An 18,755-nucleotide genomic window follows, 5' to 3' on the forward strand; every position below is an offset into this window, starting at 1 on the left:
TCTTCCACTGTGTACACACTTGCACATGGCCGGTGTTCATGACCAAAGAATGATACCAATGAGGGCTCCATGAAATGAAGCTTTTAGTAAGGAATCCATAAGGAATCGTACATCTGAAGCCCAAGCTTAATTTCAGCACAGCTTCTGGAAACAGCAATCAGGGTTGAGGAGCAACACATAATTTCATGTTTATCTCGGCACCTCTGCTGACACGAGCAGTTAGGGCTGAAGAGCAACACATGATTGCAGTCAGCAAATAGCTTTCATTCCTATTATAAGTTACAGGACCAAACTCTGAATTTCAGCATTGTCTTGTTTCGTGACCAGTATGTTATAGATTTGTTTTACAGTTTCATGCTGACTAACCTTACCAAGGGGTCTTGTCCTGGTGGTACTAGATTCGCATTCCAAGAGTCTCCAGCTGGACTTCCAGTGAGACATGCCTAGCATTTTGTTCCTGCAGAAAATTAGGCCTTGAATCAGAGATTGGCAGTATCCTACAAAGCAAATATTTTGCTGTCAAGCAACTGACAGCCCCCATACATTAGCAACGGATTGACGCGATGTAGAGATATTGGGTTGGAGGATCGGTGAAATCCAACATGTTGTATTTCACTGATTTGCTAATCATGATCAAAATATGATCGTGATTTGCAAATTGGTGAAATGTAACAGGTAACCTTCAATGGATCGCGGAACATCGATGGTCGCTGGTTGGCAATTACATTTTTGACTGGTGCATTGGTGTTTCCAATCTGATTGCTTGGTCCGGCAATCTTTTGGCTAGTGTATGGGGGCCTTTACCCTTGATGGCTTAAGGTCCCAATACATCAGCAATCAGAAAACCACAATTTAAATATTTGATGATTTATTGCCCGATTAAACGATTTCCCAATCTAGCAATCTGCGCCCATACATTACAGATCTTTTTCAGTAATTTGCAGATTGTTTTCAGGAAACACAGATCTGCCAATCTTGAAAGGCTCAACATTTTACTAGTAACGGTCGGAAATTCGGCTGATCGTTACCATACACTGGCAATCTACAGCCCTAATTGATTCGTGAAATCCAACACGTTGGACAACCTGATTTGGCAATTGTGATCACTTTTTGATTGCAATTGTCAATTGGGGAACTACATACTTTGTCGATTTATTGGGGTAATCATTGCCAAATTGCCCCAATCCATCGCAGATGTATGGGGGCCTTTAGTTAAATTCCAGAGCAACTCAAATTAACCAATGAATTTCTCTTCACAACCATGCTATGGCTATTGTTAGGCTCACAAAATGTATTCCATTTCAATGGCCACTCCGACAAGTGCTATAGGTTACAAACTCAGATCTGTCTACAGTTTGCGCTGCAACTGGTTCCTTTCACATTGATCAAATTCCAGGAGACGTACCTCCTACCACCAATTTCCAGTTCCACCGATTCTCCTCAACCTGCAAAAATGTGGATCTTTCTCCAAACAAGATGGACTTCTTCCAGAGGAAAAGCAAAACTTTCACTGTGTACTCAGATAGGCGAACAGAGGGGATGCGGCCGTCGGTCACATTCCCGACAGCGGAATGCCGGCTAGGGATTTATGATAGGTGTCGAAATACTGGCGCCTATCATAATCCCGATGTCGGAACGCCGAGGACGCCATCCCGAACAAAGGTAAGTCCGGGGTGCCCTTAGCGTTAGCCGTGGGGGGGAGGGTTAGGATTAGGGAGTCTAGCGGGGTTAGGGAAATATTTTTTTTGGGGGGAGATTAGGGTTAGGCACCGCTAGGGGGCAGGGTTAGGGTTAGGCACCCCCAGGGAGAGGTTAGGGTTAGGCCCCCCCCCCCAGGAGGGTTAGGTTTACGGATCGATAATGGGGGGTTAGGGTTAGGCACTAAGGGGGTAGGTTAGGGTTAGGCACTAAGGGGGGAGGTTAGGGTTAGGCACCACTAAGGGAGGGTTAGGGTTATGGGGGGACAGGGGAGGTTAGGGTACTTACCTGCCCCTGTCGTGATCTTGATCCTGTCGGGCATCCGTTGTCGGGATTTGAACCGGCGGCTAAACTGCCACCGGCATTTCAATCCCATTCCGAACAGAGATGCTCCAGAATGTGACTGTTTGATTGACTTGTTGCTTTGTACAAAATATTGGTTACTAACCATGCAGGTTTCTGGCTGCATAACCTCCTGACTAAGTAAGGGTCCCGCAAAATTATTAGACGTCCCAAGCACAGCAGGAATGTAATATTTTTATGGTGATGTGCAAATGATGCAGTGGTACTCCCCGTTTCCCTTGAACTCCTGAGCAAACGATATAGTGTGTAGACACTGTACAATCTTTCAAACGACAGAACGATATATTGTGCATCGTTCGGTCGTTTGGTTGTTAACTATATAACGTTAGCATATCACCTGCTAGTGCGTACACACTTCACGATTTGCTCAAAATCATTGATATCTACAGATTGACCTGTAGTTCAGGCAGATCTGCAGATGCAACAAACGACTCATGGCAGCGCGCAATAGTGCATACACACTGGACAATGTGGACAATCTTTCCAATTCTTTGGAAATTAGCAAATCGTCCAATATATCCTCTGTGTACCCAGCTTAACTCACATTGGGAGAGATTTACCCAGCTCTGAAAAGTGATAAACTGGAGAGTGATAAAGTACCAGCTACTCAACCGTCATGTTACAGGCTGTTTGAAAAATGACAGTTGGGAGCTGATTGGCTGGTGGTTCACTCTCCAGTTTATCACTTTTCAGAGCCTAGTACATCTGGCCCATTAGCACCAATTCTACACTACTCCAATCCCAGCTAGTACTACACCGTTAGAGGTGGGCAGACATGAGCGTGGTTCAGTCTTGTTACAAACATGATTGTCCTTCACCCCTGCTCCTTTTTTTCTGAGCAATTCACACCTGCTGAAGTCAACTACCTTGTGAGAGGTTTGTATAGAATAGTAGATTTTTTTTCTGTAAATGCCAGTTTTATTACACAAGGCATTTAACATCATTTACTAACACAATAATGCAAATGCAGTTTGTTCTTTAATAATATTACTAGCTGTTGACCATGGCTTCAATCGCTTCAGCCAACATTTATTTTATTTCAGGCATTCTGGTTGTATTGCTTTGCATAGGGGCCCTGTCATGGGAGTGGTCCATGTGACCATCAGCCCTATACAGACTGGTGGGAGCAGTGCCTTCACCCACCACTCACACTAATGTCACTGTGTGCCCCTTGCACAGACTGCTATGTAGACTATCCTATGCGAATGAACGCGGGCCCAAAGCACCTCTCCCCCAACTCCTTACCGGCCATGTGCATGACGCCACACCTATCTCTTGCATTGATGATGTCAATGCATTTTGTTTTTGTTATTGTTCAGCTTTAGCTTGACGGATCGAGATGAAACAAAGTGCAGGTTATTTCTAGGAGTTTCCGCTACAAAATGATGAAAGTCTTTTTAGTAGTTTTTACGACAACTTGGAACAAACAGACAGACAAAACATACTTATAATATTAGTATAGAATAGATATGCCTGTCTTTGTGTATTTACTCCTATTTTTCAGGACACATGCATCAATTATCATGTGTAGATGGTGGCGACTGGGAGGAAAAGAATGCTGGTTAATTTGATGAGAAGAGCGGTGTGGGTTTGGGTAAATTTGGGACATTCCATGCTGAATAGGGGCTAGGCTGATTAGTGCATCAGAATCCGCTCCTAGGTTCAAAAACAACATGTTGTGGTATCAGATCTTTTAATAGATATGAAATCTGGGCATGTGATAGACGTTCCAGCTTCAGAGGGCTCTCAAAGAGTCTTATCAGATGCAATTTAAAAACTGCTTTTAAGTGGCTGCAATGATCAGTCATGACTTCTGGTACATCCAAATACGTTCTTATGCATGCAGCTTGTCTTCCATGTTGAAATGTATGTGACATATGAAATTATAGCAGCCCCAATCTGTCCTTACTTCTGTCAAGACAAATGAGGCTCCAACAAAAGATAAAAAACTGAAATGAACTAAGGGACAGCACAAAAGTAATATTACGCAGTACTTTGAAGTGCCGTTTGCTGGCCTGTGTGATATTATAGAAGACTGCAAAATATTGCTGAAAGCATCCGATACACACATGTTAAAAAAACAGGGCGCCGCAGAACTTTTTTCCAGTTTGTCACTGACTCCAATTTGCTTTTGTTTCATTTACTGTGGTTAACAAGATTACATGTAGCTTTAGAATCTAAAATGATTTAAAAAATATTAGCAAGATCATTTCCAGGTATATTTTAGCTTATAAAAGGTCAGGCGATTTTGTTTTTGTATGAGAGCTAGTGACCTCTAGTGGTGACATTAGAGAACTCACCTTGAAGAAGTAATGGTCAATTCACACAAAATGGCCATCAAATTAAGTAGAGGAGATTATTATTATTATGATTATCTATATATTAATAGCAGATGGATGATATTTACGAGTGACATATTTCCATGAGCAGGGCACATCATATACCAAATTAAAGGTATTGGTCTGTAGATTTGCAGAAAAATATTGCCATTGTAATTGGTTGCTTCGTTTCAGAGTTATGTGGCAAAATGTCTGCCCTCTATTTATGATGCATCACCATTGTGCTCTGGAAAATGTGACATTTGGTAAACTTTCCCTGTGCACCTGCTGGGTGTCCAAGAATATGTGACCTGCTGGGTTGCCGGACACTGTATCAGCTACTGAACTCTCCCTGTGCACCTGCTGGGTGACCTGGAACATGTGACTTGCTGGGTGATCTGGAAACTGTGACAGTTATTAGCAGCCACATGTATCAGCATGTCTTACGGCGACATCAATCACCGACTACTGTGTTACTTCATTATGCACTTCTCCACGCTTTGTTTACACCAAACATGCTAAGAGGCCGGCCTCGAGGACTTTGACATGGGGGGACCCTTATAGATCGCCCAGAGCATGCAGTTCAAAAATCTTACAGTCAAGAATATTATCGTCACAACCAACGTATCAACTGATATGTTGCTTACATTGTACATGACATATTCTCCACAATACTATTCTTTGGGTCCTATGGACATGCAATGTGTGAATTGTGGTGCCCTGCACTTCTTGATAGAGGTGGTTAACGGACATTTTTCAGACTGCTGTCACATGGTGGTTGTTCCACCATATTTAGCAGAACTCTTCATGACAAATATCTTCAAATTACGGACTCATTATCTCCATAATATCCTCAGTAACTAATATCCATAATATACTCCATAATGCAGTTACCGCCTGGATTCCCTAGTTATTATTATTATTTTATTATTGTTATTATTATTATTATTATTATTTATTTTTAATGAAGAAATCTATGTATAATATACCCCAATTACAGATCCAGATTTAAATTTTTACGAAATACACACACTATTTTTCACAGATGTCTACTTCCCTTATTAATTTCAATAGGTTAATAATCCACTACTGTTTCCTTTAAGTGTCCAGTATAGTACAATAATTTATGTTTTAGAACTGAGTCATTCCATGGTAACTCATGTTGCAAAGTGACATAGCAAACAATTAGCAATTTTTGTATACAATTTTTAAAGCATGACCTGTTCCGTTTACAGATCCAAAATTAATTTTACATAAATTCCTTTTGCTGTTTATAGCCATGCATATACTTGCTAAGTAACTTTGTAACGTGTTACCACGGAATGACCCTGCTGCAAAATGCTATAAAAGCATTATTAAGGGTCCACATGGGCAGAATGTCAACATTCAACATGTCGGTAATGATAGAACGTTGACATGACAAAATGTTGCCATTGTGTATATCGACAGTTGATACGTTTCGTGTTAGTTTACATGTCAATGCAAAACCGCATGGTCGACATGACGACTGGCAACATTCTGGCAATGTACCACACCCCTATAAAGTACTGGATATGTTAGCTTGGGTTGGGTACTAGGATGCCGGCGTTTGGGATCCCAGCGGTCAGAATCTCGATGTCGGCATCCCAATTGGATTATAATACACTTTGTTGGTCTGTTTGCTAATCCTTCCCCTCTCCCTACCCTAACCCTTCCTCTCTGGTGCCTAGCCCTAACCTCCCCCCTAGTGCCTAAACCTAACCTCCCCCTTCCTGCACCCTAAACCTAACCCTCCCCCCTTGGTGCCTAACCCTAACCCTTCCCTTAGTGCCTAATCCTAACCCCTAACCCTCCCCTTAACCCCGGTACCGCATCCCATTTGCTTACGTAACTAGTTTAATTATATTTTGTTTTCCAAATTAATATTTATGTAAGCCCCCTGTCACTGTGTGTGTGCTGTGAGAAGCATGGGTAGGTAGTGAGCTACCACTTTTGCACTTCAGTCTTCCCTAATTACCTCATGGGTGTGCAATAAATCACCGGGGTGTCCCCTCAAATGCAAGTTTTACATCAAAGTCTTTAAATGTGTATATTCAGGTAATGATTCAGTGCAATACAATAGATCTCAACAATTTTGGTGCCACATCAATTCCCAATGCATGGCTTGCATTTTTATTCATATGACTTCTCCTCTCCAGCACTGTAGTTGGGTAGCAAAATGATAATAAATTTTTTTTAAAGTTCTTACTCCTCCTGAATAGTTCTTGAGTTACAGCACACATCATAATAGCTACTTACTCCTCCTGCTCAGTTCTTAAGATGTCAACATTAATATAGTTGTAACGTATATATTAATTCACAACCTCCTGTTCCTCCAGCTCAAGTCTCAAAGCGGTTACATAATATTTCACGTTGAGGCAGATATAATTTTCTCAGACTCCTATAAGCCTCACAAACACTCCTTGCTGGTACAGGTAGTTCCATGTGATCTCTCCAATCACAGATCTTGCCCTCCCCCCAACTCCTGGACTTGCCCCTTGCTTAGGGGCACACGGCACTCCCCTGTGGAGCACGCTGCACCGCTTCACGGCTCAGCAAATACTATTCTGTTTAAATATTTTTTTATACGGAGGCCTACCCACTGCTATGCCCCCCGAAAATACCAGAGCCTGGCACAGCTTTCTCCGGCCCTGTATATCGCTCTCATCTTTTGATTGTGGATGACAATAAAATATCTCTAAAATAAGGATTGTTATCCTGTGCGTTGGAACCCAACCATCTGTGTTGTGTACCCATGTTCCTCACAATGGAAAAAATATTTTGAGAAATCATTGATCAAAATGTTGCTTTTATTCTTTACAACAGGGATGGGGAACCTCAGGCCTGGGGGCCGTATAAGGCCCTTGGAATCATTTGGTCTGGCCCTCTGAGCTTTTTTCTGCTAGCCTCATCTGGCTAGCTGGGTGCCTAGAATAGCACCCTGCAGCCAGAATCTATGCAGCAGTGCCGCCTGGAGCATCCTTAGGATGCTTCAGATGGTCACAACGCTGCCCTTACAGCTCCTCGGAGCATCCTCAGAATGCTCCGGGCAATGCTGTAATCACCGGCGATTGTGGCCCTGCAAATAATGTTCTATATATTAAAATGGCCCTCGGCAGAAAAAAGGTTCCCCACCCCTGCTTTACAAGGTGGAAATATAGAAGTGAAGAATGTTTTCTATTTTCTAATATCATCAATAGATATTAGATAAGAAGATAAGAGAAATCTAAGATAAAAGGGACAAAACAATAAATTGCAATACATGCACATAAAGTCACAAGAGGTATTCTTTTAATATCTAGACAGAATTTTTTTTAATGGGAAAAAATATATATATTTTTTCCATAAATCTAAAAGTTTCAATAGCGTACAGTATGTCTACAAATCATGTCTGTTAATATTCTTGAATTCTTAGCAATCATAGTTAGATCACAGGCTTATAAAGTCAACTCTATACTTACTTAATTTGAAGACAGAAGTAGTCAGTAAAAGGAAAGAATTTTAATACTGAAGTTTTATTTTAATCTTGGAGTTTTATGCAAGACTATTCCTAATGAGTTAACAGTGATTTTTGTTTAAACAGCAGGTACATCATAAGAACAACACATCCATTAACAACGTCGAAAGTAGCCTACTTCAAGAGGAAATATGCAGAAGAAGAAAATTTACATCAGGATTACCAGGGGCGTTTTCCAAAAGTATGTTCTCAAGTGTAAATACAGTGGACATATTTCTGTGTATTACAGTTACAAGTGCTCTATTTTAGGAGAGGGTGTGGTAAAAAGTATTGACATTCAGAATACCGACCTGGACGGTATGTTGAAATGTGAAATATGGATATGGTTGTTATGTCGACATGCCAAAAGTCGACATTAACATAATGTCGACTATGGGCATGTCGACATTTTAAACGGATTTGAGTCTTAACCGCTAACACCCTAACACTGACCCTAAAATGGACTATCAGCATTGTACTTGTCAAAATTGGTAATGCTGACTGTATGTTGTCCATGTTGACATTCAGATCATGACGACGTTCAGATCATGTCGATGTTCTGGTGTTAACATTCTGTATGTCGACCAGTGGCGTAACCAGGGCAGGGCGAGCGGGGCCCGTGTCCTGGGTGGCGATTTGAGCCCAGCGGGGAGGTGGGGGGCGCGCCGCGGCGCCACTGTCCATGATATCTGTGTCACTGGACTTTGATAAGTGTGTCAATATTATGACTTGTGTTGTGTAGTAACCAGCGGCGGCAGCGGCGGGTGGGTGGTTTGTGTATAACTTAATTGTCGACACAATGACTACATAACTTAGCTGCACTTAAATAAATTATAAAACAATGGTATTAAATGGTATTAAATTGTATAAGTGAATAGATTAAAAGTAACAGCTGTAAATATGGATCTGTATGTGTATAAATAATGTTACAATCTAAATCTAATGCTAGAGTAAAAAGAGCTGAGCAGTTTGAAAAAGATAGTGAAGTAATGAAATACAAGCAATGCAAAAATACATTAAGAAATTGATAGATTAAATGAATACATTAGACATTGATATGCAAATAAATGAATCTCAGGCTTTGTCTGCTGTGGTTCTCTGTGTAGGAGAAATTTGCCACTGGTGTGTGGCTTCCACAGTGGGCTCTTTAGCAATAATGAGTAGCCATGTAAAATGGTCAATATTAATATTTATAAACTTGAGCAGCTTTGGTGCCAAACTGATGTTTTCCTATTGGCTATATGGTGCCCATAGTGGTCTGCTCACCTTCTTAGCAGCCTCAGATAATAGTGAGCCATCAAACATCTATTGAGCAGGTGAGCTGGCCACTCACCTGTATGCAGACCAATGGGCTGCGAGTTGTGGGCAGTTGCAAGACTTCGGCAATGTAACCTTGAGATGTAAAGCTGCTCCAAACAAAATCAACCAATCGCCTGAATCCTACCACTGCCTGCCACTCACTAGCTATTACATTTGGGTCATAGGCTCTGATCAACCACTGTGATGTGTTCTAGGCCTGCATTCCTTACCAAGGTGTTAAATAGTACAAGTCCATGTTTGCTGGCTCTTTGAGGCTCTATCACTCTGTGTAGAACCAGTATCAGAACACAGTTACCACCAGCATTCATCCTATGTGGGACATATAGCCACCTAACTAATCACTAAAGCCTGTATTCAATTGCCTGGTGTACTTTCCGCCTACATCGCTGGTTTGGGCTCCGGAAAAGTATTGTGTACGTCCCCGCTATTCGTCCTATTCAATTGCAAAGGACGCGAGAACGCGTCCCGGCGAAACTTAGAGAGGCGGAAAGTCCTGCCAAACACGGAGAAATCAGCCTGACACCCCCCAAAAGATGCACTGACATGGAGGATCAGTATGGATACCCCGAATAGCCCTGCTGATGGTATTTGGGGTACATGAATTGTCTTAATAGGTGTTATTTACCGTCTTTGCACAAGTGGTGAAGAATAGCATTTAGCAGTGTTTTTTGGGAAAAATAAGTAGTCCCACCAAATTTTGGTACATGAAAATGGGTGCAACCATGGTTTAAAATTGCTAAATTGTGATTTTAAAAAACATAAAAAATGCACCTTCAGCATCCACCTGCAATAAAAAAAACACCTGGGGCATACTTGGGTGACCCCTGGAGTCTATTTCACTAGTTTTTAAGTGTGTCCCCCAACTTTGGTATTTTTCGCCCCCAAAACGAAAGCACTTTTTTGGGGTGTTCTAAAGTATTTCTTTTTTTTAATATTTGACTCAGTTTACCTTTGGGGGACTGTCCCAAAGCTGCAGGGGTGTTGCCACAACTTTGCACCCCAAAACCCCAATTCTGCACTTTTTCTCACCTGCTTTGATAGGCGAATCTTTTCCACTAGTTACAGGGCGCACACTTTTCGCACCGGTGGAAAGTCTTTGCAATCGAATAGGGAGGAAAGTTTCCGCCTGGCGAAATGACATCATCGGCAAAACTTTTCCGCAGATCGCGGCTTATCGCCTGCAATTGAATCAGACCCTAAGTCATATGTACATCATTCATATAAAAAGCTATTTTAGTTTTTTTGCTGCTTATTATACAATTCCATTGTGTTTTATCTGTCAGTCTTTAAATGGTTTTAATTATTGAATCATTACAGCACAAGACATTTTTTAGCTTTTAGAACAGTAAAAATAGTATATAATAGCTATTTATTATTTCCACAAATACATTGCGTTGTGGCCTTTTTAAATTTTTTGTTGTTTAACTTTAGTATTTTGGAGCATTGTGCAAGTTATATTTATAATGTGATGAGCACTGTTGTGTTATCTAGCTTTTTCTGCACATTGGGCCTGATTCAGAGCCGCTCGTAAGCGGCCGCTCGTTCGCTCCGAGCGATGTTTGCCCAACTGCTCATGCGTACGGATCATGATACGCATGCGCGAACCAGTCAGTGCGGCCGAAAATCGTTTTTTCGCTAAATAGCGAATGCCTGCTATTTTGAGTGACAGAATGAGGCGTATGTGGGTGGTAACAGGGGAAGGTGCTTGAAAACAGGGAGTGGAGATCCGAACGCAGGCGCGCTTAAAGGTCAAAACGGGCGTTTTAAGGGTGTGCATAATTAATACAGCAGCGTCATTGACCACGTCACTGGGTTATTTTATAGCCAGAACTGCTCGCAAGATTGTGGTAGCAAAAACCAACCACAAGAATAGCGAGCAGTTCATACGCTGCTCGATGTACTCGATTAATCTAATAAATAGCGGACATGACGTAGGATGCAAGCGGCCAGGGGGCGTATTTTTTCAAAAAGCGACCGCAAGTTTTGTTCGCTCGTTCAGACCTAGAGACGTGAACAGACCGAAAAGAGCGAACGATTCATTTGAATAGCCACCCCTATTTTCTGGACGAACAACCGCAAATAGCGTCCGGCTCTGAATCAGGCCCATTGTTCGCTTATATACTTGGTGACTCACTATTCACATTATTTAGGGACTAAGCTGAAGCTAAGCTGACACCAATTTGCAGCAGGAAAAACAAAATAACACTCATCTGCGCTACAGCCCATGTTAGAGCTGAAACCAGATCACTATCAGGCGCTAAGTCAGTTATGTAATTTGTAGGGATGAGCGGGTTCGGTTCCCTGAGAACCGAACCCACCCGAACTTCGGGGATCCGGGGCGATCCGAGCCCAAGCTCGGATCTCCCTGTCTGCCCCGGATCCCTCTCCCGAGGCAAAACCTCGAGATCTGCTGTCGGATCTCGAGGTTTTGCCTCGAGCGGCCATTTTAAAAAAAATGCCTTTGCCTTTAATGGGCAAAGTGCTGATTGGCTGACAGAGCCGTCTGTCACGGCTCTCAACCAATCAGCATTATGGTGCTCATTTGCATGTAGCACGGACTCGTGAGATCCGTGCTACATGCATCTGTGTGATTGACAGTGACACAGAGCACAGATGGGTCAGTGAGACCCGTCTGTGCTGCTGTGTATTTCAATCACACAGATGCACGCACGGACCAGGAGATCCGTGCTACTTGCATCTGTGTCATTGACACAGAGCACTAACGGGTCCGTGAGACCAGCAACCAGCTCTGGGCTCTGATCCGGTCCTGGTTCTGGAAATACAGGGGAAAAAAATGAGTAGGGTTCCCCTGTATGTTCCAGAACCAGCACTGGACTTTTTCTAGCGGGGGGCTGATGCCACAGCCAGGGGAGCCCTTTCACCGGGCCCCCCAGCCGCAGCATCAGCCCTGACCGCTAGTCAGCCCAGGCCGGGGATCCCTGGAGAGCTGGGGACCCCCCCAATAAAGGGGTCACCCTCTCCAGGGCTCCCCAGGCCCATGCTGATAGCCCGGGGCTATCCCCGCCACCCCTGGTGGCGGTGGGTGGCGGGTTGATTGTGTGGTGTGGTGTAAATAAAGAATATCAAACATTGTCTTTACAAGTAGAACTGCAAGTCCCAGCAAGCCTGCCCCGCATGCTGGTACTTGGAGAACCACAAGTACCAGCATGCAGGGCATTAAGGGCCCACTAGTACCTGTAGTTCACCTGTAAAAAAATGTTTAAAAAAAACACAGGACACACACACCGTGACAGTATAAGTTTATTAAACATACATACACACACACACACACACATGTACACATACTCACCTATGTAACCCTGTAGCATCGGTCCACTTGTCCGGTAAAGTATCCATAGGGGACCTGTGAAAAAAAACATACTCACCATCTCCTATGCGAGGTTCTGTCCTCTTCGTTCCAAAGTAGGCATCCCCGGACTTGGCAAAAAAAAAAAACCGAAAACGCGATCCACGAACTTAGTACCGTTCTATAGAACGGTACTTCCCGAATGAGAGCTTAGCGGCGGGGTATCACCATGGAAACCCCGCTGCTAAGCGTTCATTGGCTGAGAGAGGCCATCTCCCGTCTCTCTCAGCCAATGAACGGCTCCCTCCATTGTAGTCAATGCTGGGAGCCGCAAGGTTATTAAAGTTTACCCTGCGGTTCCCACCATTGACTACAATGGAGGGAGCCGTTCATTGGCTGAGAGACGGGAGATGACCTCTCTCAGCCAATGAACGCTTAGCAGCGGGGTTTCCATGGTGATACCCCGCCGCTAAGCTCTCATTCGGGAAGTACCGTTCTATAGAACGGTACTAAGTTCGTGGATCGCGTTTTCGTTTTTTTTTTTTGCCAAGTCCGGGGATGCCTACTTTGGAACGAAGAGGACAGAACCTCGCATAGGAGATGGTGAGTATGTTTTTTTTCACAGGTCCCCTAGGGATACTTTACCGGACAAGTGGACCGATGCTACAGGTTACATAGGTGAGTATGTGTACATGTGTGTGTGTGTATGTATGTTTAATAAACTTATACTGTCACGGTGTGTGTGTCCTGTGTTTTTTTAAACATTTTTTTTACAGGTGAACTACAGGTACTAGTGGGCCCTTAATGCCCTGCATGCTGGTACTTGTGGTTCTCCAAGTACCAGCATGCGGGGCAGGCTAGCTGGGACTTGCAGTTCTACTTGTAAAGACAATGTTTGATATTCTTTATTTACACCACACCACACAATCAACCCGCCACCCACCGCCACCAGGGGTGGCGGGGATAGCCCCGGGCTATCAGCCTGGGCCTGGGGTGCCCTGGAGAGGGTGACCCCTTTATTGGGGGGGTCCCCAGCTCTCCAGGGATCCCCGGCCTGGGCTGACTAGCGGTCAGGGTTGATGCTGCGGCTGGGGGGCCCGGTGAAAGGGCTCCCCTGGCTGTGGCATCAGCCCCCCGCTAGAAAAAGTCCAGTGCTGGTTCTGGAACATACAGGGGAACCCTACTCATTTTTTGTCCCCTATATTTCCAGAACCAGGACCGGATCAGAGCCCAGAGCTGGTTGCGCAGAATACAGGGGACCCCTACGTCGTTTGTCCCCCGTATTTTGGCAACCAGCGCTGGTTCTGACTAGCCCGGTGCTGGTTGTGCTTAAGTACAGGGGACCCCTACGTCGTTTGTCCCCTGTATTTAAGCACACCCAGCACTGGGTTACTAATGCCCGGGGCTGGTTGCTCTTTTTTGGGGGGGTGCATGCCATTTTTTTCTTTTTTTACACAGGTTTTTTTTTTTTTTTTTACCACAGCAGCACAGACGGGTCTCACGGACCTGTCATTGCTCTGTGCCAATCACACAGATGCATGTAGCACGGATCTCCCGGGTTCGTGCTACATGCAAATGGGCACCATAACGCTGATTGGCTTCCTGTCTGCCACTGCAGTGCCACTCCTAGATGGGCCACGTGTTTGTGCCGCCCCCTTGTGTCGCTTAGCATAGTCATCCAGCTTCCTCGGTACAACCTTTTGGCCTAAAAACAATATTGTGAGGTGTGAGGTGTTCAGAATAGAGTGGAAATGAGTGGAAATTAATGTTATTGGGGTTATTAATAGCGTAGGAACAAAAAAAGGCCCATTTATGTGATTTTAGCGTTTTTTTTTTATTTTTTAAGAAAAAATCCAGATCCAAAACACAAAACCCAGAACCCAAAACACGGAAGGGTGGTTTTGGCAAAACCAATCCAGATCCAAAACATGAAGAAAGATCCAGATCCAAAACCAAAACACAAAACACGAAAAGTGTCCGGTGCACACCCCTAGTAATTTGTTAAACAACATCAGTGCTAAAAATTACATAACTGTCTTAGCGCCTGATAGTCTCCTGTTTTTGGTGGATATAATAATTGGAGGGTCCAGTTTCCTCCAAATTGATGGCTGCTGTCAGTTATTAGGATAATATATATATATATATATATATATATATATATTTATTGTTTATGTTGTAACCATAATTCCGTGCATAGAAACAGAAAGCCGACGGAAGTCCAGCGCCTATTTGTGTGTTGTTTGGTTATAATGTTAGAGCTGCACACATTTTTTTTGCTCAGCCACATTGCTGGCATTACCCTCTGTAGTCTATATAATTAATAGAAGAGTGTTCAGTTCAATCAGCTCAGCACGAACTACCGGAGTCTTTATAAATAATACAGTGTAAGAAGTGTCTTATCTCCATCCAGCAAGTAGGCATTAACCATCTGAGATTTTAGAATTAATAGAAGAGTGCTCAGTCCATTCAGCAAGTGGGCAATAACGTACAGTCTATATAAATAATAGAATTATATAGTTGTCTGTCTCAGTGTAGTTGCACAAATATACTAATTCAGCAATAAAATAAAAACCCTCATTGAGCGAAAAGTTAAATCAGAAAACAAAGCTGTTAACACATGATCAAAATGAGGCATCTAAGATTTTTTGATCATTGATCTAAGAGTCTAAACATGGAAGTCCTGCAATCCTTGTTAGTTGTATAAAATGGGTACTTGTATCTATATTGTTTAAAATACAGTCATACAAAAATCTAGATTTTAAACAAATAATGCTTAATTAATAATAATGCATCTGAACTCAAAGTGGGCAGAGCAGTAGGGGGGGGGGCTGAATGCCACAGAGCAAGGGGTGGGATGGGGCAAAGTGGGGGCATGGCATATGTGCCGGGTTCCTTTACTAGTTAATATAAAAATGTTGCTCTTCAGTTCAATTCACTAAGGATTTCAATTTTATTCATTTATTATTAGAGATGTGTGGGTTTGGTTTTACTCGTATATGTTCGGATCTGAAAAACGGCATCTTATTGGCTATCAGCTATCACGTGTTTTGGATAGCCAATAAAATAAATCCAAACTAATCCGAACTTGCGATAATTTTGGTGAAAAGAACCGAGTAAAACCGAACCCGCACACCTCTAATTATTATTATTATTATTGCAAAGTATTACACTGCCCCCACCCAGCTCCTTCATAATGTTGGTAGAGTCCATGTATGGTGATCAGAACCTATTAACTTGAGGCTGCTTGTCTTATAACCTATTAGCAGTGTAGCAGTAACGAAGATGTGCAGCGGAATGACACTGTGTGGAATTAAGTTTATGATTAATAGTCCCACTAGATAACAGTCACTACAATGGGCCGGAATGTATAAGGTGTTAATTGTGTTTTGCAATTGGTTGGTGCTGGTAGTGGCTAGTCCACACATGGTATAGGTTACCCAGCTCTTAGGTTTATTGGACCAGATAGAACAACAAGTAGCATAAGACAGAGGGATATAACAGGTGTACAAATAGTAGTATTGATGCAGCCGGGAGAATTAGGGTATCGCTGGGTGTTGTAGTGCGCCGAATGTCAGAGTGGTAAAAACACTGGAGCACTATGCACCGCTCCAATGTAGTGGTGGTTATATCGTGTATTTGCGGTAATCTTTGGGCTCTGCAGGGTTGTTATATCTGCGTGAGTCTCAACTTCGCGTCCATTCACTAAGAACACCCGGGAATAAAGATGAATGAACAAGACACACATGCGCAGTAGAGCATGTCCGATGTCAGTTTACCCGTTGAGCTCCGGCAGGTCCTAGAGACCCCCTGTGTCGGCACCTGCGCACGCCTATGATTATGGTGAAGTACCTAATTGTTTAGATTTTGTTCTACTTTACATTAGAGGGCGTACATTTACTAAAGTGAGAGTTTTTAGAAGTGGAGATGTTGCCCAGAGCAACCAATCAGATTCTAGCTATTATATTCTAGAAGATGCTAATTAAATGTTAAGTAGAATCTGATTTGGTTGCTATGGGCAACATCTCCACTTCTATAAACTCTCACTTTAGTAAATTTACCCAGAGGTGTCTATTTTTGTTGAAATATTTATATTAATGCAGTGTGGTGTTTTGCAGCACTTGATATTACCTGAAGACCGTACCTGCATTCTTAAACTGTCACTTGAAAAGCTACGGTTCCTGGAAGATCCAGAAATTTACCTACGGAGATCAGTATTGATCAATAACTTGCTCAAGAAGATCCACCTGGAAGCTGACAATGAAGACTATGAATACTACAAAGGCAGCCCTAGCAGCAGGAATATATATACGGATGCCAGAAAACGGGTGAAGCTCATGGTAAAAGGTTGTTGTTCTCAATCTCTGTATTATGAGCAGCTGCGTTCATATCATATTGTGCCTTATGATGCGGAGGATGTTATTTACCATATAGGCTATTCTAACAGTCACGTGGCACAAAACTCTCAGCTGCTAATATACCGGATGAAAGACTGACAGCCAACAGCTGCGGCCTTTTCCAGTCAACAATGTGCTGAAGTAGATACGCGATAACATATGACAAGGCTTGCAAGTAATGCTTTTGCAGATCAAAGATGCCAGATGAAATTAGTAAAATAAAGACAGTTTTTGGTCAACTTGTAAACACGTGATTGTACCAAATGGCATTGCTTTTCATGAAATGTATGCATATAATGTAGATATGTCTATTACTATTGCAATTTCAGACTTTCACAAGGGAACACTAGGTATTGTATGAAAAATGACTACATTTTTAGATTTTTGTACTAGTGGGTGTTTGTTTACTGTTAGAGTACACTGTAACCAGTTTTAGCTTTACTTTGAGCAAAGTGAAGATAGTTTTGTCACCTGGCAGTGTTTTGAATGCTACGAGTCTGTATAAGCTGTTTAATGGAAAAAAAACAAAAACATTTATCGGGTTCATTCGTTTAGATACGAGATAAATCACATTTAACTTGACTATTCTAATATGCCTCTATTTTTTTTTTTTCAAAAGTAAAACAGACGATATTTTTGTAAAAAAACAAAACAAAACAAAACAAAAAAAACATAAAAGCTTAAACATATTTCAAGAAATGATGTGTTTGACCTCCATAAATATAATGTGTACTTGATAGATTTTAGTGTGGGGAACGCAACACGTCTCAACTAAACTATACTATAAAATTGAAAATTTTTGTTTTAAATTCTGTTAAAAGAATGAATATATTTTTCAAAGTTCTTTACGTGACCTGGGTGTATAAATGAGAAATCTAAGAAAGGACTATTAATTGCCAAAGAAGAGATACAAACATGATACCAAAGACATTTGGACTTTCAGGAACCGCGCAAATAAACCAGGTAATGTTAATAGTAGGGATACACATAAAAAATGCATTAATACACAGCTAGGAAGCATCATTGTAGTTAGTCTTGGCCAGCACTGCCAAAGTTATGTGATTCGAGTTTGCATTGTTCGTGAATAAGGAACAATACATGTGAGAATTTAACTTGTACCAATGTTTATGTTGTAATGCTATTTTATATATATATATATATATATATATATATATAAAGTAATCCGAAAGCGGGCACTCTCCGAAAACCACTAACTTCGCTTGCAATGTAATTTTATTAGTGATGCTTCACCACGTGAATCAGCATTAAAACACCAACATAGATCACCAACAGATTATATCCAGGCTTAGTAGTACAAATGGCTTTTTTTACATCTGTTTTATGGAGCGTACACACGGTCAGATTTGTCAGACTTGTCAGATTTGTCAGATGAACGATTGAACGATTAAACGATCTGAACGATTTGAACGATTTTACCAAAGTTTTAAACGATTTGAACGATTTGAACGATTGAACAATTTTTGACTATATTAAAATGAATGGAATCGTCCAAGTCTGACTGCAAACCCATCAGATGTCAGATATCGTTATCTGACAAACTGGAACGCGCATCGTTGATCGTCCATCGTTCAAGCATGTCAGATATGAACGATTTTCCTTCAGATATGAACGACTGAACGATTTTTAAATCGTTATCGTTCATATCTGAAGGAAAAATCTGATCGTGTGTATGCACCATTAGGCACATAGAAAAAACTTGTATAGTCCATGAATAGCAATGTAATAGCCAAGCAATATAATCATGCACTCGCCCTGCAACTTCCCCTGTATATCAGGAACATAAGATTGATACAAGATCTATGGCCTCCATATAATGCAAA

The 18,755-nt window shown here is 42.1% G+C and overlaps 1 long non-coding RNA gene across 1 annotated transcript in view; it reads left to right on the forward strand.

Annotated features, from left to right (window-relative positions):
* LOC148522807 (uncharacterized) overlaps window positions 1–17,513 on the forward strand; it is a 31,713-nt gene extending 14,200 nt beyond the window's left edge. The window contains exons 3-4 of the long non-coding RNA XR_015878510.1: window positions 7,981–8,095; window positions 16,636–17,513. This is a non-coding gene — a long non-coding RNA (uncharacterized LOC148522807). The remainder of the gene's footprint in view (window positions 1–7,980; window positions 8,096–16,635) is intronic.
* The last annotated feature ends 1,242 nt before the right edge of the window (window positions 17,514–18,755 follow it).

Source organism: Taudactylus pleione, unplaced genomic scaffold (genome assembly GCF_031769625.1).
Source record: "Taudactylus pleione unplaced genomic scaffold, aTauple2 ptg000139l, whole genome shotgun sequence".
Lineage (NCBI taxonomy): Eukaryota > Metazoa > Chordata > Amphibia > Anura > Myobatrachidae > Taudactylus > Taudactylus pleione.